This window comes from Zea mays, chromosome 4, assembly GCF_902167145.1.
Source record: "Zea mays cultivar B73 chromosome 4, Zm-B73-REFERENCE-NAM-5.0, whole genome shotgun sequence".
Lineage (NCBI taxonomy): Eukaryota > Viridiplantae > Streptophyta > Magnoliopsida > Poales > Poaceae > Zea > Zea mays.
Window position 1 is genome coordinate 72,362,916 of NC_050099.1, and position 14,976 is coordinate 72,377,891.

A 14,976-nucleotide genomic window follows, 5' to 3' on the forward strand; every position below is an offset into this window, starting at 1 on the left:
GTGATGATGATGAAATAGATTATTCATGTTTATTCAAGGGCCTAGATAGAACCAAGGTTGATAAAATTAATGATTTAATTGATGCCTTGAATGATAAGAATAGGTTATTAGAAAAGCAAGAGGATCTTTTGTATGAAGAGCATGATAAATTTGTTAGTGCACAAAATTCTCTTGCTCTAGAAATTAAAAGGAATGAAATGCTTGCTTGTGAACTATCTACGTGTCATGAAACCATTTCTACTTTAAAAGGTGTTAATGATGATTTAAATGCTAAACTAGAAATAGCAAATAAATCCAACTCTTGTGTAGAACATGTTAAGATTTTCAATAGGTGCAAAGATTTTAATGTTGATGCTTGTAGTGAACACCTAGTTTGCATCTCTAAATTAAATGATGAAGTAGCTAGTCTTAATGCCCAACTTAAGACTAGCAAAAGTGATTTTGGTAAACTAAAATTTGCTAGGGATGCCTACACGGTTGGTAGACACCCCTCAATTAAGGATGGGCTTGGCTTCAAGAGGGAAGCCAAGAACTTGACAAGACATAAGGCTCCCATCCCCATCAAGGAGAAAGGGAAGGCCCCTATGGCAAATAGTGTGCAAAAGAACCATGCTTTCTTATACCATGATAGGAGATATTCTAGGAATGTTCATTATGATAGGAGTTGTAATGCTTACAATTCAAATGCCATGATTGCTTCTAGTTCTTCTATTATGCATGATAGAAATTTGACTAGGAAAAATGTTATGCCTAGAAGAAATGTTGTTCATGTTTCTAGGAAAGTAAACAATGAACCTTCTACAATTTATCATGCTTGCAATGCTTCATTTGCAATTTGTAGAAAAGATAGGAAAGTGATTGCTAGGAAACTAGGGGCAAAATGCAAGGGTGATAAGACTTGCATTTGGGTTCCTAAGACTATTGTGACTAACCTTGTAGGACCCAACATGAGTTGGGTACCTAAGACCCAAGCCTAAATTTGCCTTGCAGGTTTATGCATCCGGGGGCTCAAGCTGGATTATCGACAGCGGATGCACAAACCACATGACAGGGGAAAAGAGGATGTTCTCTTCCTACGTCAAGAACAAGGATCCCCAAGATTCAATCATATTCGGTGATGGGAACCAAGGCAAGGTGAAAGGGTTAGGAAAAATTGCTATTTCATCCGAGCACTCTATTTCTAATGTGTTCTTAGTTGAGTCGCTTGGATATAACTTGTTGTCTGTGAGTCAATTATGTAATATGGGATATAATTGTCTATTCACAAATGTAGATGTGTCTGTCTTTAGAAGAAGTGATGGTTCATGAGCTCTTAAGGGTGTATTAAACGACAAACTCTATTTAGTTGATTTTGCAAAAGAGGAGGCCGGTCTAGATGCATGCTTAATTGCTAAGACTAGCATGGGCTGGCTGTGGCATCGCCGCTTAGCACATGTGGGGATGAAGAACCTTCACAAGCTTCTAAAGGGAGAACACGTGATAGGTCTAACTAATGTTACCTTCGAAAAAGATAGACCTTGTGCAGCTTGTCAAGCAGGGAAACATGTGGGAAGCTCTCATCATGCCAAAAATGTGATGACAACATCAAGACCCCTGGAGTTACTTCATATGGACCTCTTCGGACCCGTCGCCTATCTGAGCATAGGAGGAAGTAAGTATGGTCTTGTTATAGTTGATGATTTTTCCCGCTTCACTTGGGTATTATTTTTGCAGGATAAATCTGAAACCCAAGGGACCCTCAAGCGCTTCCTAAGGAGAGCTCAAAATGAGTTTGAGCTCAAGGTGAAGAAGATAAGGAGCGACAATGGGTCCGAATTCAAGAACCTTCAAGTGGAGGAGTATCTTGAGGAGGAAGGAATCAAGCACGAGTTCTCCGCTCCCTACACACCACAACAAAATGGTGTGGTAGAGAGGAAGAACAGGACGCTTATAGACATGGCGAGGACGATGCTTGGAGAGTTCAAGACCCACGAGCGCTTTTGGTTGGAAGTCGTAAATACGGCTTGCCACGCCATCAACCGGGTCTACCTTCATCGCCTCCTCAAGAAGACTTCGTATGAGCTGCTAACCGGTAACAAACCCAATGTTTCGTATTTTTGAGTTTTTGGGAGTAAATGCTACATTCTAGTGAAGAAGGGTAGGAATTCCAAATTTGCTCCCAAAGCCATAGAAGGGTTTTTGTTAGGTTATGACTCAAATACAAAGGCGTATAGGGTCTTCAACAAATCATCGGGTTTAGTTGAAGTCTCTAGCGACGTTGTATTTGATGAGACTAATGGCTCTCCAAGAGAGCAAGTTGTTGATCTTGATGATGTAGATGAAGAAGACGTTCCAACAGCCGCAATGCGCACCATGGCGATTGGAGATGTGAGGCCAATGGAACAAAAGGAGCAAGATCAACCTTCTTCCTCAACAATGGTGCATCCCCCAACTCAAGACGATGAACAGGTTCATCAAGAAGAGGCGTGTGATCAAGGGGGAGCACAAGATGTTCATGTGATAGAGGAAGAAGCACAACAGGAACCTCCAACTCAAGTCCGAGCAATGATTCAAAGGGATCATCCCGTCGACCAGATTTTGGGTGACATGAGCAAGGGAGTAACTACTCGATCTCGATTAGTTAATTTTTGTGAACATTACTCCTTTGTCTCTTCTATTAAGCCTTTCAGGGTAGAGGAGGCCTTGCTAGATCCGGACTGGGTGTTGGCCATGCAGGAGGAGCTCAACAACTTCAAAAGAAATGAAGTTTGGACACTGGTGCCTCGTCCCAAGCAAAATGTTGTGGGAACAAAGTGGGTGTTCCGCAACCAACAAGACGAGCACGGGGTGGTGACAAGGAACAAGGCACGACTTGTGGCAAAAGGTTATGCCCAAGTCGCAGGTTTGGACTTTGAGGAGACTTTTGCTCCTGTGGCTAGGCTAGAGTCCATTCGTATTTTGCTAGCATATGCCGCTGACCATTCTTTCAGGTTGTTCCAAATGGATGTGAAGAGCGCTTTCCTCAACGGGCCAATCAAGGAGGAGGTGTATGTGGAGCAACCCCCTGGCTTCGAGGATGAACGGTACCCCGACCACGTGTGTAAGCTCTCTAAGGCGCTCTATGGACTTAAGCAAGCCCCAAGAGCATGGTATGAATGCCTTAGAGACTTTTTAATTGCTAATGCTTTCAAGGTTGGGAAAGCCGATCCAACTCTTTTTACTAAGACATGTGATGGTGATCTTTTTGTGTGCCAAATTTATGTCGATGACATAATATTTGGTTCTACTAACCAAAAGTCTTGTGAAGAGTTTAGCAGGGTGATGACTCAAAAGTTTGAGATGTCGATGATGGGCCAGTTAAGCTATTTCCTTGGGTTCCAAGTGAGGCAACTCAAGGATGGTACTTTCATCTCCCAAACAAAGTACACACAAGACTTGATCAAGCGGTTTGGGATGAAGGACGCTAAGCCCGCAAAGACTCCAATGGGAACCGACGGACACACCGACATCAACAAAGGAGGTAAGTCCATTGATCAAAAAGCATACCGGTCTATGATAGGGTCTTTACTTTATTTATGTGCTAGTAGACCGGATATTATGCTTAGTGTATGCATGTGTGCTAGATTTCAATCTGATCCAAGGGAATGTCACTTAGTGGCGGTGAAGCGAATTCTTAGATATTTAGTCGCTACGCCTTGCTTCGGGATCTGGTATCCAAAGGGGTCCACCTTTGACTTGATTGGATATTCAGACTCCGACTATGCTGGATGTAAGGTCGATAGGAAGAGTACATCGGGGACGTGCCAATTCTTAGGAAGGTCCCTGGTGTCATGAAGTTCTAAGAAACAAACCTCCGTTGCCCTATCCACCGCTGAGGCCGAGTATGTTGCCGCAGGATAGTGTTGCGCGCAACTACTTTGGATGAGGCAAACCCTCAGGGACTTTGGCTACAATCTGAGCAAACTCCCACTCCTATGTGATAATGAGAGTGCTATCCGCATGGCGGATAATCCTGTTGAACACAGCCGCACAAAGCACATAGACATCCGGCATCACTTTTTGAGAGACCACCATCAAAAGGGGGATATCGAAGTATTTCATGTTAGCTCCGAGAACCAGCTAGCCGATATCTTTACCAAGCCTTTAGATGAACAGACCTTTTGCAAGTTGCGTAGTGAGCTAAATGTCTTAGATTCGCGGAACTTGGATTGATTTATAGCATACATGTGTTTATGCCTTTGATCATGTTCCTTATGCATTTTGTTGTTTATTTATGGTGCTCAAGTTGTATATGCACTCCCCGGACCTCACAAGTCCTTTGCAAGTGATGCACACATCTAGGGGGAGATGTGCTACAACTTGAACCTTTGAGACTAACTGTGTACTTGAGTTTGCTTAATTTAGTCCCAAAGGAGGTTTGAAAGGGAAAAGGTGGACTTGGACCATGCAAGACTTCCACTGCACTCCGATGAAAGAGTAACTTATTCCAAGTTCATCTATGTACTCTTATTGCCTTTTTACTCTTAGTTGACGATTTTGGTGAGGCAATGGGGTTAAAGGGCCAAAATTGATCCCGTTTTGGTGCTTGATGCCAAAGGGGGAGAAAATAAGGCCAAAGCAAGAAATGGATCAGCTACCACTTGAGAATTTTGAAAAAGTAGAGTTAGAGTTTTTGTTTGTCAAAATACTCCTGTTTGCCTCTTATTGTCAAGTTGGTCTCTTGTGGGGAGAAGGCTTAACTATGGGAAAAGGGGGAGTTTTTGAATCCTTGTTCAAATTTCTCGTGAAATATCTCTCTTTATGTTTCAACATGTGTGTTTGACTTAGAGATAGAAAATTGAGTTTGATTTGCAAAAACAAACCAAGTGGTGGCAAAGAATGATCCATATATGTCAAATTTGAATCAAAACAATTTTGAGTTCTTATTTGAAGTGATTTTGCACTTGTTCTACTTGCTTTATGTTGTGTTGGCATAAATCACCAAAAAGGGGGAGATTGAAAGGGAAATGTACCCTTGGGCCAGTTCTAAGTATTTTGGTGATTTAGTGTCCAACACAAGTGCCTAAGTGTTAAATGGTGGACAAAGTACAAATCAAGGTTAAAGGTATGTTTTTCTCAGACTTAGTACATTGTTTTAAAGACTAATGTATTGTGTCTAAGTGCTGGAAACAGGAAAAATCAAGTTGAAATTAAAGATGGCTTTGTTCAGCCAAAGTCAGCTCTGTCTGGGTGCACCGGACAGTGTCCAGTGCGCCAGGCTAGCTCAGGCGAACTTGCTGCTCTCGGGAAGTGATTAACGGCGTACGGCTATAATTCACCGGACTGTCCGGTGTGCACCGGACTGTCCGGTGAGCCAACGGTCGGCCGGGCCAACGGTCGGCCGCGCGATCCGCGCGAGACACGTGGCGGAGCCAACGGTCGGAAGGGAGCACCGGATTGTCCGGTGTGCACCAGACAGTGTCCGGTGCGCCAACGGCTCCAAAACGCCAACGGTCGGCTTCGCCAAAGAAGGAAAGAAATCCGCACCAGACAGTGTCCGGTGGTGCACCGGTCTGTCCGGTGCGCCAGGCGACAGAAGGCAAGAATTGCCTTCCTGGAATGCTCTCAACAGCTCCTAGCTGCCTTGGGGCTATAAAAGGGACCCCTAGGCGCATGGAGGAGCACACCAAGCATTCTCTAAGCATTCATAAGCACCAAGACTTCGATTCCGCGCATTTGATTCTTTGTGATAGCAACTAGAGCTCCATTTGAGTTGTGAACTCGCCGGGTTGTGTTGTGAGCTCTTGTTGCGACTTGTGTGCGTGTTGTCGCTCTGATTTTGTGTCTTGTGTGCGTTGCTCATTCCTCCCTTACTACGTGCTTCTTTGTGAACATCAAGTGTAAGGGCGAGAGGCTCCAAGTTGTGGAGATTCTTCGCAAACGAGATATAGTGAAGCAAAGCAAAACACCGTGGTATTCAAGTGGGTCTTTGGACCGCTTGAGAGGGGTTGATTGCAACCCTCGTCCGTTGGGACGCCACAACGTGGACTAGGCAAGTGTTGAACTTGGCCGAACCACGAGATAAACCACTGTGTCTATCTGTGATTGATCTTCTTGTGGTTATCGTGTCTTGAAAGACTCTTCTCTAGCCACTTGGCATTCTTGTGCTAACTCCTAATCAAGTTTTGTGGCATTAAGTTTCAAGTTTTACAGGATCACCTATTCACCCCCTCTAGGTGCTCTCAGGCAGTTTTAATGCAAAGAAACAGACCCATTGCATTTCTTAGCAAAGCTCTAAGTGAGAAAAATCGGATGCTATCCATTTATGACAAGGAATTCTTGGCCCTTTTAATGTCAGTGCAAAGGTGGCGTCAATATCTTCAGAGAGCTAAATTTGTGATCCGAACAGATCACAAGGCATTGAGTTTTCTAAATGAGCAAGTATTGCAGTTGAATTTGCAAAAGAAGGCCATGGCAAGATTAATGGGACTGCAATACAAAATTGTCTATAAGCAAGGTAAAGAGAATATTGCTGCTGATGCTTTGTCTAGAGTTGGGCATTTGATGGCACTGCAGACTTTGACTAAAGTGAAGCCTTTGTGGGTACAAGAGGTGCTTAACTCTTATGTGACTGATGATGAAGCTCAGAGATTATTAGCTGAGTTAGTCCTTCATAGTCCCAATGAACAAGGGTTTTCAGTGCAGAAAGGTGTGATTAGAAAAGGGAACCAGATTTGGGTTGCTCAGAACTCAGCTCTCAGAACAAAGATTATTGCTGCACTACATGACAGTATAGTGGGAGGCCATTCTGGCAGCTTGGCAACCTATCACAGGGTGAAGAGGTTGTTTTGGTGGAAAGGGTTGAAAACTGATGTCAAATTGTTTGTGCAGCAGTGTTTAGTATGTCAACATGCTAAATCTGAAAGAGTTCTTTCACCAGGATTGCTACAACCTTTACCTATTCCTCAGGGTGCATGGCAAGACTTGACTATGGACTTCATTGAAGGCCTTCCAAAGTCGGAAGGGTGTGATACTATTTTGGTGGTGGTTGATAGATACTCTAAGTATGCACACTTCTTTGCTTTGAGACACCCTTTCTCGGCAGCAACTGTGGCACAAGTGTTTTTGGATAATGTGGTGAAACTTCATGGAACTCCTAAGTCATTGGTTTCAGACAGGGATAAGATTTTTACTAGCCATTTTTGGAAGTCTTTATTCAAGCTTTGGACACCAAGTTGGCTCTGACCACTGCTTACCATCCTCAGTCTGATGGCCAATCAGAAAGGGTTAATCAGTGTCTGGAAATGTACTTAAGGTGTGCCATTCATGACTATCCTGCTAAGTGGAAAAGATGGCTTCCATTAGCAGAATTCTGGTACAATTCATCCTATCACACTGCTCTTGGATGTTCTCCTTTTAAGGTGCTATATGGGTATGATCCAGTGTTTGCTGCAGCACCAGTATTGTCTGAGGCAAAGGATCAATCAGTCCATGATTTGTTAATGGAAAGACAACAGTGTTCAGAAATATTGAAGTCTCGGTTAGCAGCAGCACAAAATCAAATGAAAATTCAAGCTGACAAGAGAAGATCTGATCGAGTGTTTCAAGAAGGGGAATTGGTCTTGCTCAAATTGCAACCTTATGTACAAAGTTCAGTGGTTAATCGTCCTTGCCCTAAACTAGCCTATAAGTACTTTGGGCCATTCAAGGTGTTGAATAAGATTGGTTCAGTGGCATATTTATTGGAACTGTCTGAGAATTCTTTGGTACATCCGGTATTCCATGTTTCACAGTTGAAAGCTTTCACACCAAATGCAGCTCCTGTGTTTTCGGATCTATCCCAGTTGGTGGATCTGTCTCAAGTGGAGGTCAAGCCTTTGTACATTGTGGATCGTCGTATGGTGAGGAAAGGGAGTCATGCTGTGGTTCAAATTCGCGTGGTGTGGTCTCATTTACTAGAAGATGCAGCTACTTGGGAAGACTATGAGGTGATGAAGAAGCGTTTCCCAGATGCACTTGATTGGGGACAATCAAACTCTAGCGAGGGGGGTAATGTCAGGAGTGCTACTTGATTACTGGGTAATTGTAATCTGTGAGTTGGGCCTATTGTGGCCATATTTCTAGTGGGCTGTATTAGCCTAGTGTTGCACTATAAATACTAGACAAATACTAGAGAATGGACAGAAAAAAGAAATATAGAAAGTATTCCACCATACCTGTTGAAACGCATCTGGAAGTTGTTCTTCCGCCTGGCAACAGCTCACGACGGTGGCTTGTGTTCCACCGTCCCTGGGTTGTGACAAACACCCATTAACGCGCTTGGTCCCCTGACCACAAAGCATGGCTAAATCACCGCAATTTACCAGCTCTGGTGAGCGATTCCCAACCCTTTGGTTGCTCCCTACTCAAATTGATCGACCCGAAACGTAGACAGAACAGTTGCTAACTAATTGAGGTTTCCCTTATCCAGGTCGGTGGTGGCAGAGGCGTTGCCCGCGACGCACAGTCATCCGAGGCTAAGGAGAGACCACACGAGCAGTCTCAGGTCCCCGCGACCTCCTTCCCACCCGGCGATAGCATGAACCCCGAGGGCTTGTTCGGTTGCAAGGGATTAATTCCCCAAGTGGATCTAATCCAGAGAGGGATTGAGTGTATCCCTTCCTTTCACTCAATCCCCTTGGGGGTTTGATCCCCTTGGGGATTTAATCCATGTCTCAAAAAGGCCATTCGGTTAATCCATATGAGCTCTTATGCAAAAGACTTATCAACATATTTCATTTCCTACCGTCAGGCAGCATACAATGCACTGAAATAGCAGACAAGTGAAATACTACGAAGATAGCAGACAAGTAAAATTGCAGACAAGTGGAATAGCATATAATTGTCCTCAGTTTACACAAGAAAGAGCAGACAAGTAATGTCTTGCAGCAGTCGCATAGAAGCACCATTATTATAGGTTTCATTACAGGACAAGTAATCCATCCAATGCACTGAAATGCCCTACGCTTAAAGAGTTCATGACATGCACAATTGTTTATGCATGACCAGGCCTTGCACACATGGCCAGCAGCAAGCAGCAATCGTTGTTGTCGTGGTAAAAGTAGCAAGCAGTAGCAGGCGGTCGTCAGCAACAAGGAGCAATGCATCATCACCATTCACTGGCACAAGTGAAACATTGAACATAAGTGAAAGATAGCAGATCTGCAGAAAAACAAGTGAAAGACTGAATTTACTGCCAACGATTTGAAAATTTCAGGCTCCATCCTGAACGTTACCCAACAGTTCTTCAAATGACCTTGAAGCAACTCTTGAACATGTTCTTGGCCACTTAACTTTGATGTATGCCTTCGCTTCTTTTCCCTTGCTATGTTTGAACTAAAGCCCAATATATGTAGCATAGGAAAAAAACAGCATCATATCATCATCATCCTCATCCCTTCTCTTTCTAAGGCGATCTCTTAGTGTCACATCCATTGCTAACTAAAAAGAAATCCATAACAGAAAATAAACACCAACAAAAACAGAACATGATGTAATAAAGAACATATAGGACATAACAAGTACGTAAAGGAGAGGGTGTAGGGTCCCAAGATGGTGGAAGTTCGTCTTCTCCAACTCGAACCGATGCAGGGATAATCTAGAAATATAATAGGTTTTTGTTAGAAATACATAGACAACTAATTGGAAATAAATGAGATTTGTGAAAAATACATTTCTGTTTATTAGCTACCATAAGTTGTTTATTAGCTAGCATGACGTTTCTATTTCTCCATGCGCCCTTTATTTCAAAACAAAACTCTAAACTTGCATTGCATAATGAAACTGGCTTTCTACATGCAGTTACATGGCATGTGCTCCTTCTCCTCGTCACATGATTCTAGTGCCAACTAATCCTATGCTTGTATAGATGGACAAACGTTAAATATTCAGATATGAGAAAATACTAGTATTGTCTTGCACATTCAAACTATTATTACTGTCTTGCACATTCAAACTACTCCAGGTAAAGCAAATATATGATGCCATAATAGAGAATTACTCTGCTCAGTGTATCTAATTTTTTTAAATTACTCTGCTCAGTATATAGAGAATTACTCTACTCAAGGTATGCAAATATATGATTTGTATTGGACAATTGCCTCCTACATCGATACAGTGACACACGCCTAGCCTCTCCATCATCGATGACCATACTCCATTCTACTGAGCTAGATACTGCAGTTTGGACTGGTGCTCAAGTTCTTAGTATCTGAATCTGTTTTGCATATAAATATGATTTCAGTCATGTGACCTTATTAGGTGCATGCCTTTATGAATCTGTGAATGTGTCCAGTTAGTTGCCTATTAATACTAACTGCAAATCAGTGAATGCGTATTGTCAGTTATATAGCATAACTAATTCATAAATATATTGTCAGTTATATAGCATAACTAGGCAGGTAAATGAATAGTGGTTAGTCCATAAATGTATTGTCAGTTATATATTGTGCTTTGGTATAACTTTGCGACTAAACTACATAAACTAATTCTAAGTATCAGAAAGGTATAGATGCTAAAGCTGAGCGTAGACAGTAGTTCATTATTGCAATCTCAATACCTTGAACAAGTAAACAAATATCCAGTTCTAACACATTAGAGATGTGAACGTGATAAAGATTCTAGTGAGATGACTGTGTTGTCACGGCCTCACACTCAAAGCCTCCCTATTCTGTTCGCAATGGCCATCGGTCATTTGGGTCTCTCAGCAGGACATGAGCTACGAGACAGCCATCACGACCACCAGGGCCACGGCCGTCACGGCAACAGTGTCCGCTCCAGTGGCCTGCTGCTCGGGCTCGTCGACGGTAGAGACCAAGGATAGAGCCCCAAGAATTAAAAGAGGTGGAATGCAGGATCCAATAAACAACAAGTGAGATCTTGGGAACTAGCGAGACCTAGCGAGATCTGGAAATGGAATCGGGATGGCAAGTGCGTACTAGCGAGGAGTTAGAGGAGGACGGCGTGAGTACCGGCGAAAATTTGTTGTTCTCCACGCCGGTCGCCGTGTCGTGCGTATGCGTCGATGTAGCCACCGCCGCTAGCCACCGCCGCCACCTCGCGCTGAGCACTCTCGCTCGCGGGTTCTTTCCACGACGGGGTGACGAGGGATGTTTCCCGACCGGGTTGAGCTCGGAATAGTCAGGGTGGGCCGGAGTTGAAACCCGGACGGGGTGAAACGAACGCTGTTTCGTTGTGGGCTGTGATCTTTTCTAGCCCACGCTGATCCACGGGGGATTGGGCTCGATCTCGACCGGGTTTGGCTTAAACGAACATGGCCCGAAGGAGCTCCCTGACCACCATCCGAAGCACCGGCGCCAGTGCACCGGAGTTGTCTCCGTGGCGGCTTCCGCCCTTCTCTCAACGACGCCGCACAACTCGCCCCAGTTCGGCCACCATATGAGGATCAAGGGGCCCGCATCACATGATACTTTATAACCCGGCACCGCGACACATCAAACCATGAGGCTGGGCTCGGTTACAATTCCTAACATAATCCATGTTTTCTCGTCGAGGCTCGATGTGATCCGTTGAAGAAACATCTGACAACCTAGCTGTAATGTAACACGCTGAATATGAAAGTATAAAATTTCTTTTCTAATATTCACCAAATTCAGATGTTATCCTCTCCTTTACCGCTTTTCTTCTTTTTTTCTAAATAATGAAGAGTTATATATATATATATAAGTTTTTTAGCGTAGTAAAATAAAATCCTGGAGAAGCTTTGAAGGTTTTATTTATGTCGTTGTATAGTGTTTATAAGTGCAAATGTTTTCAAACTATATCGAATTATCTTGTTTATGTTTTCGGAAACTTTCGGGAACCTTCGAAATGTTTCTTCGAGTATTAAATATGAATTTCAGTTTTTCTAATATTAATTAAATTCCTAAAATTTAGTATTTACGAAAACTATAAAATTTTGAAAACTCGATAATATATATATAGATTGTATATTAGGAGCCCTGGGCTTCCAATAACTAAAGGAAGCCCGGGGCAGACAGTGCAATCCGGACCACATCCGGACGTCTATAAAACAGGACCCGGAGTGCTAGGGTTCAGTTTTTCACGCCCCATCTCGATTCATTAGCGACGGCGGTTGCCCGATAGCGCGCACGGCGGTGGACCCCGGCCAGTGGCTGCGGTGGCCGTGGCTCCCCGACCTCGACATGCGGTGGCGGCGGTTCCCAGGCCGGCGGTGGCGGCCCTCGATCCAGAGGGCGAGCGGCGGCGGATCCCAGGCCGGTGGCCACAACTCCATTACCTCGACGCGCGGTGGCGGAGGTTCCTCGATCCGCAGCGAGGCCCTTGTGCGGGCAAGCGGCGGCGTCCCCGAAGCCCCGAGGAGGCGGCACTTCCAAGGCCGACGAGCAAGCGACGCCCGTCGACGTGCGAGTAGCGACGGTGACACATGAGGCGCGATGTTCGAGCGAGCGACGTCACGGAAGGGGCGAGATGCGCGCAGCGATGATCGCGCGTGACATCCTCCGATCCGGCGCATTTTTCTTTTCGTTTATTGTGTTTTATGCCTACCACATGTATTATTTACGCTAAAAACTGTACGATTTTATGCTTTAACACAGAGTTCGTATATCAGTTTACTGTATGCACATTGGAAAGGTAATTCCTTGATTTATGCTGTTCGTAATTTGCGTGCATGCAATGGAAACTCCCACGATTTTGCCATAATTTTTGGATCTGTATAAAAATAGAAACCGCATGCATGCGGCTGCCATGTTTTTCGGATCTGTCATAAAAATAGGATCGTAATAACAACCTACTAAAGCTATCAACCTCTATTGACTCGATATTTACGCTTATAAATGAGGGATTTTATGCTCAAAACTTAAGGTTTTTACGCTCCACCCGGAGATGCGTCCACCGGTGAACAACATGCCAGATTTTTTACGCAGTGTAAGGAATTGCATAAATACCTACACCGTGTAGTATAATTTGTTTCAGTATACATCATAAACTAATTCTAATGCGTTTAGCTGCATGGCTGTTGGAGGGATCCTATATTTATGAAGGAAATAAAACATTAAATGCGATTTTTTGTTTCTATGCATGCAATTCATTTCCTTTCACTGCATATTCTTTCCATCATAAATTTGTGTGCATGCAGCTGATAGCAGATTTTTACGCAGTATACCGAATTGCATAATTATCTACACAGTGTAGCATATTTAGTATCAGTATATAGCATAAAATGGTCATTACGAGTTTTAGTTGCATGTCTGTTACAGCGATCCTAAATTTATGGAGGAAATAAAGCATTTAAAATAGAAACCGCCACACATATCTTTCCTAAATTTACGCGCATGCAAGGGAACGTGTTTGACTCATGCATGCATTTTGCCATAATTTTAGGATCTGTATAAAAATATATATTGCATTCATGCGGCTGCCATATTTTTCGAATCTGCCATAAAAATAGCATCGTAATAACAACCTACCAGAGCTATCAACCTCTCACATTGGCCAGATATTTACGCTTGAGAGATTTTATGCGTAAAACTTAAGGTTTTTACGCTCCAACCTGGAGATGCGTCCACCAGTGAACAACATGCTAGATTTTTTTACGCAGTGTACCGAATTGCATAAATACCTATATCGTGTAGTATAATTAGTATAAGTATAAATCATAAACTAGTTCTAATGTGTTTAGCTACATGGTTGTTGGAGGGATACTATATTTATGAAGCAAATTAACCATTAAATACGATTTTTTTTCTATGCATGCAATTCATTTCCTTTCATTGCACATTATTTTCATCATAAATTCGTGCGCATGCAGCTGGTAACAGATTTTTACGCAGTATACCGAATTGCATAATTATCTACACAGTGTAGCATATTTAGTCTCAGTATATATCATAAAATGGTCCTTACGTGTCTAGCTGCATGGCTGTTGCAGCGATCCTAAATTTATGGAGGAAATAAAGCATTTAAAAATAAAAACCGCCACATATTTTTTTCCTAAATTTACGCGCATGCATTAGATCGTGTTTGACTCGTGCATGCATTCCTTTTTTTGCGCTAACAGACGTGGGGTAGGTGGCGCACCCGACAGGCTAGTTGGGTGCTTGGGTTGAACCAGTTTATAGGAGTAGTCGGCCTGGGCTTCCTTTAACTATTGGAAGCCTAGGGCTCCCGTTATACCTACCCTATATATATATATATTTCTTACTCTCGTCGAACCTGTTCCAGATCTCGTGCCCTTTTTCACGAGATCACCGAACTGCTTCTTCTCGTGAACGGTATGCTGCTCGCATCGGATATCCTCGTCTATCCCCGTCTACCCATCCGACATCTACCCTGCATCCTGGGCTTGCAGGCCAGCTCTGACTATCTTCGTCTAATTTTATCTAACCCTGTCTACCACTCGCCTAACTCAATCTCCATCTTACACTATCTTGCGCAACTCGTCGCACAACCGTTTCTTTCGCTCGGCTAGAATGCGATTCACGACGAATTTCGCAACCATCTCTCGTGCCCGCTCTTTTTATATAAATCCACCATGTCATCGTATAACCTCTCGTCTCGCTCAGGCGTGAAGAGCAGTGGTTACCAGCTACGCAGGGATTCCTCCTCCTCTCCCTCTGTTCCCTCCCACCCAACGTGTTCTTCTCCCATCCCTCTCCCTAGCCATGGCGACATGCCCCTCACAGACCCCTGCGCGCGCGGCGGCCTGCACGGCCAGACAGCGCGGCGGCCCGTGGCTCGCCCGGCGTGGCGGTGCGCCCGCAGGCCCAGCGCGAGCATGGCCCCGGCGTGCAGGCCCCGCGCGCCCTCGTCCCGCCCTGCCCTTCCCTGCTCGGTCCGGCATGGAGGTTGGCCACCAGAAGCCACGCGCCCACCTCGCCCTTCTCGACCGTCGACCCCGTGAAGCCCTAGAGCAGTCGTCCTCGTTCCCATCTCTCTCAGCTTCCATGGCCGCCTGTAGCCCCTCCCTAGATCTTGCCCTACCCTGCCTCTGCTCTT

General features: G+C 44.2%; 1 long non-coding RNA gene across 2 annotated transcripts; it reads right to left on the minus strand.

Moving 5' to 3' along the window:
- Positions 1-8,875: 8,875 nt before the first annotated feature.
- LOC103653382 (uncharacterized) lies at positions 8,876-14,572 on the minus strand. Of its 2 annotated transcripts, XR_002750534.2 has the most exons (3): positions 9,523-14,572; positions 9,234-9,438; positions 8,876-9,116 (listed from the first exon to the last, which is right to left on the minus strand). It is a non-coding gene; the product is annotated as an uncharacterized lncRNA (long non-coding RNA). The 2 variants fall into 2 exon arrangements; XR_002268734.3 differs by having other exon boundaries at positions 9,234-14,572.
- Positions 14,573-14,976: the final 404 nt, after the last annotated feature.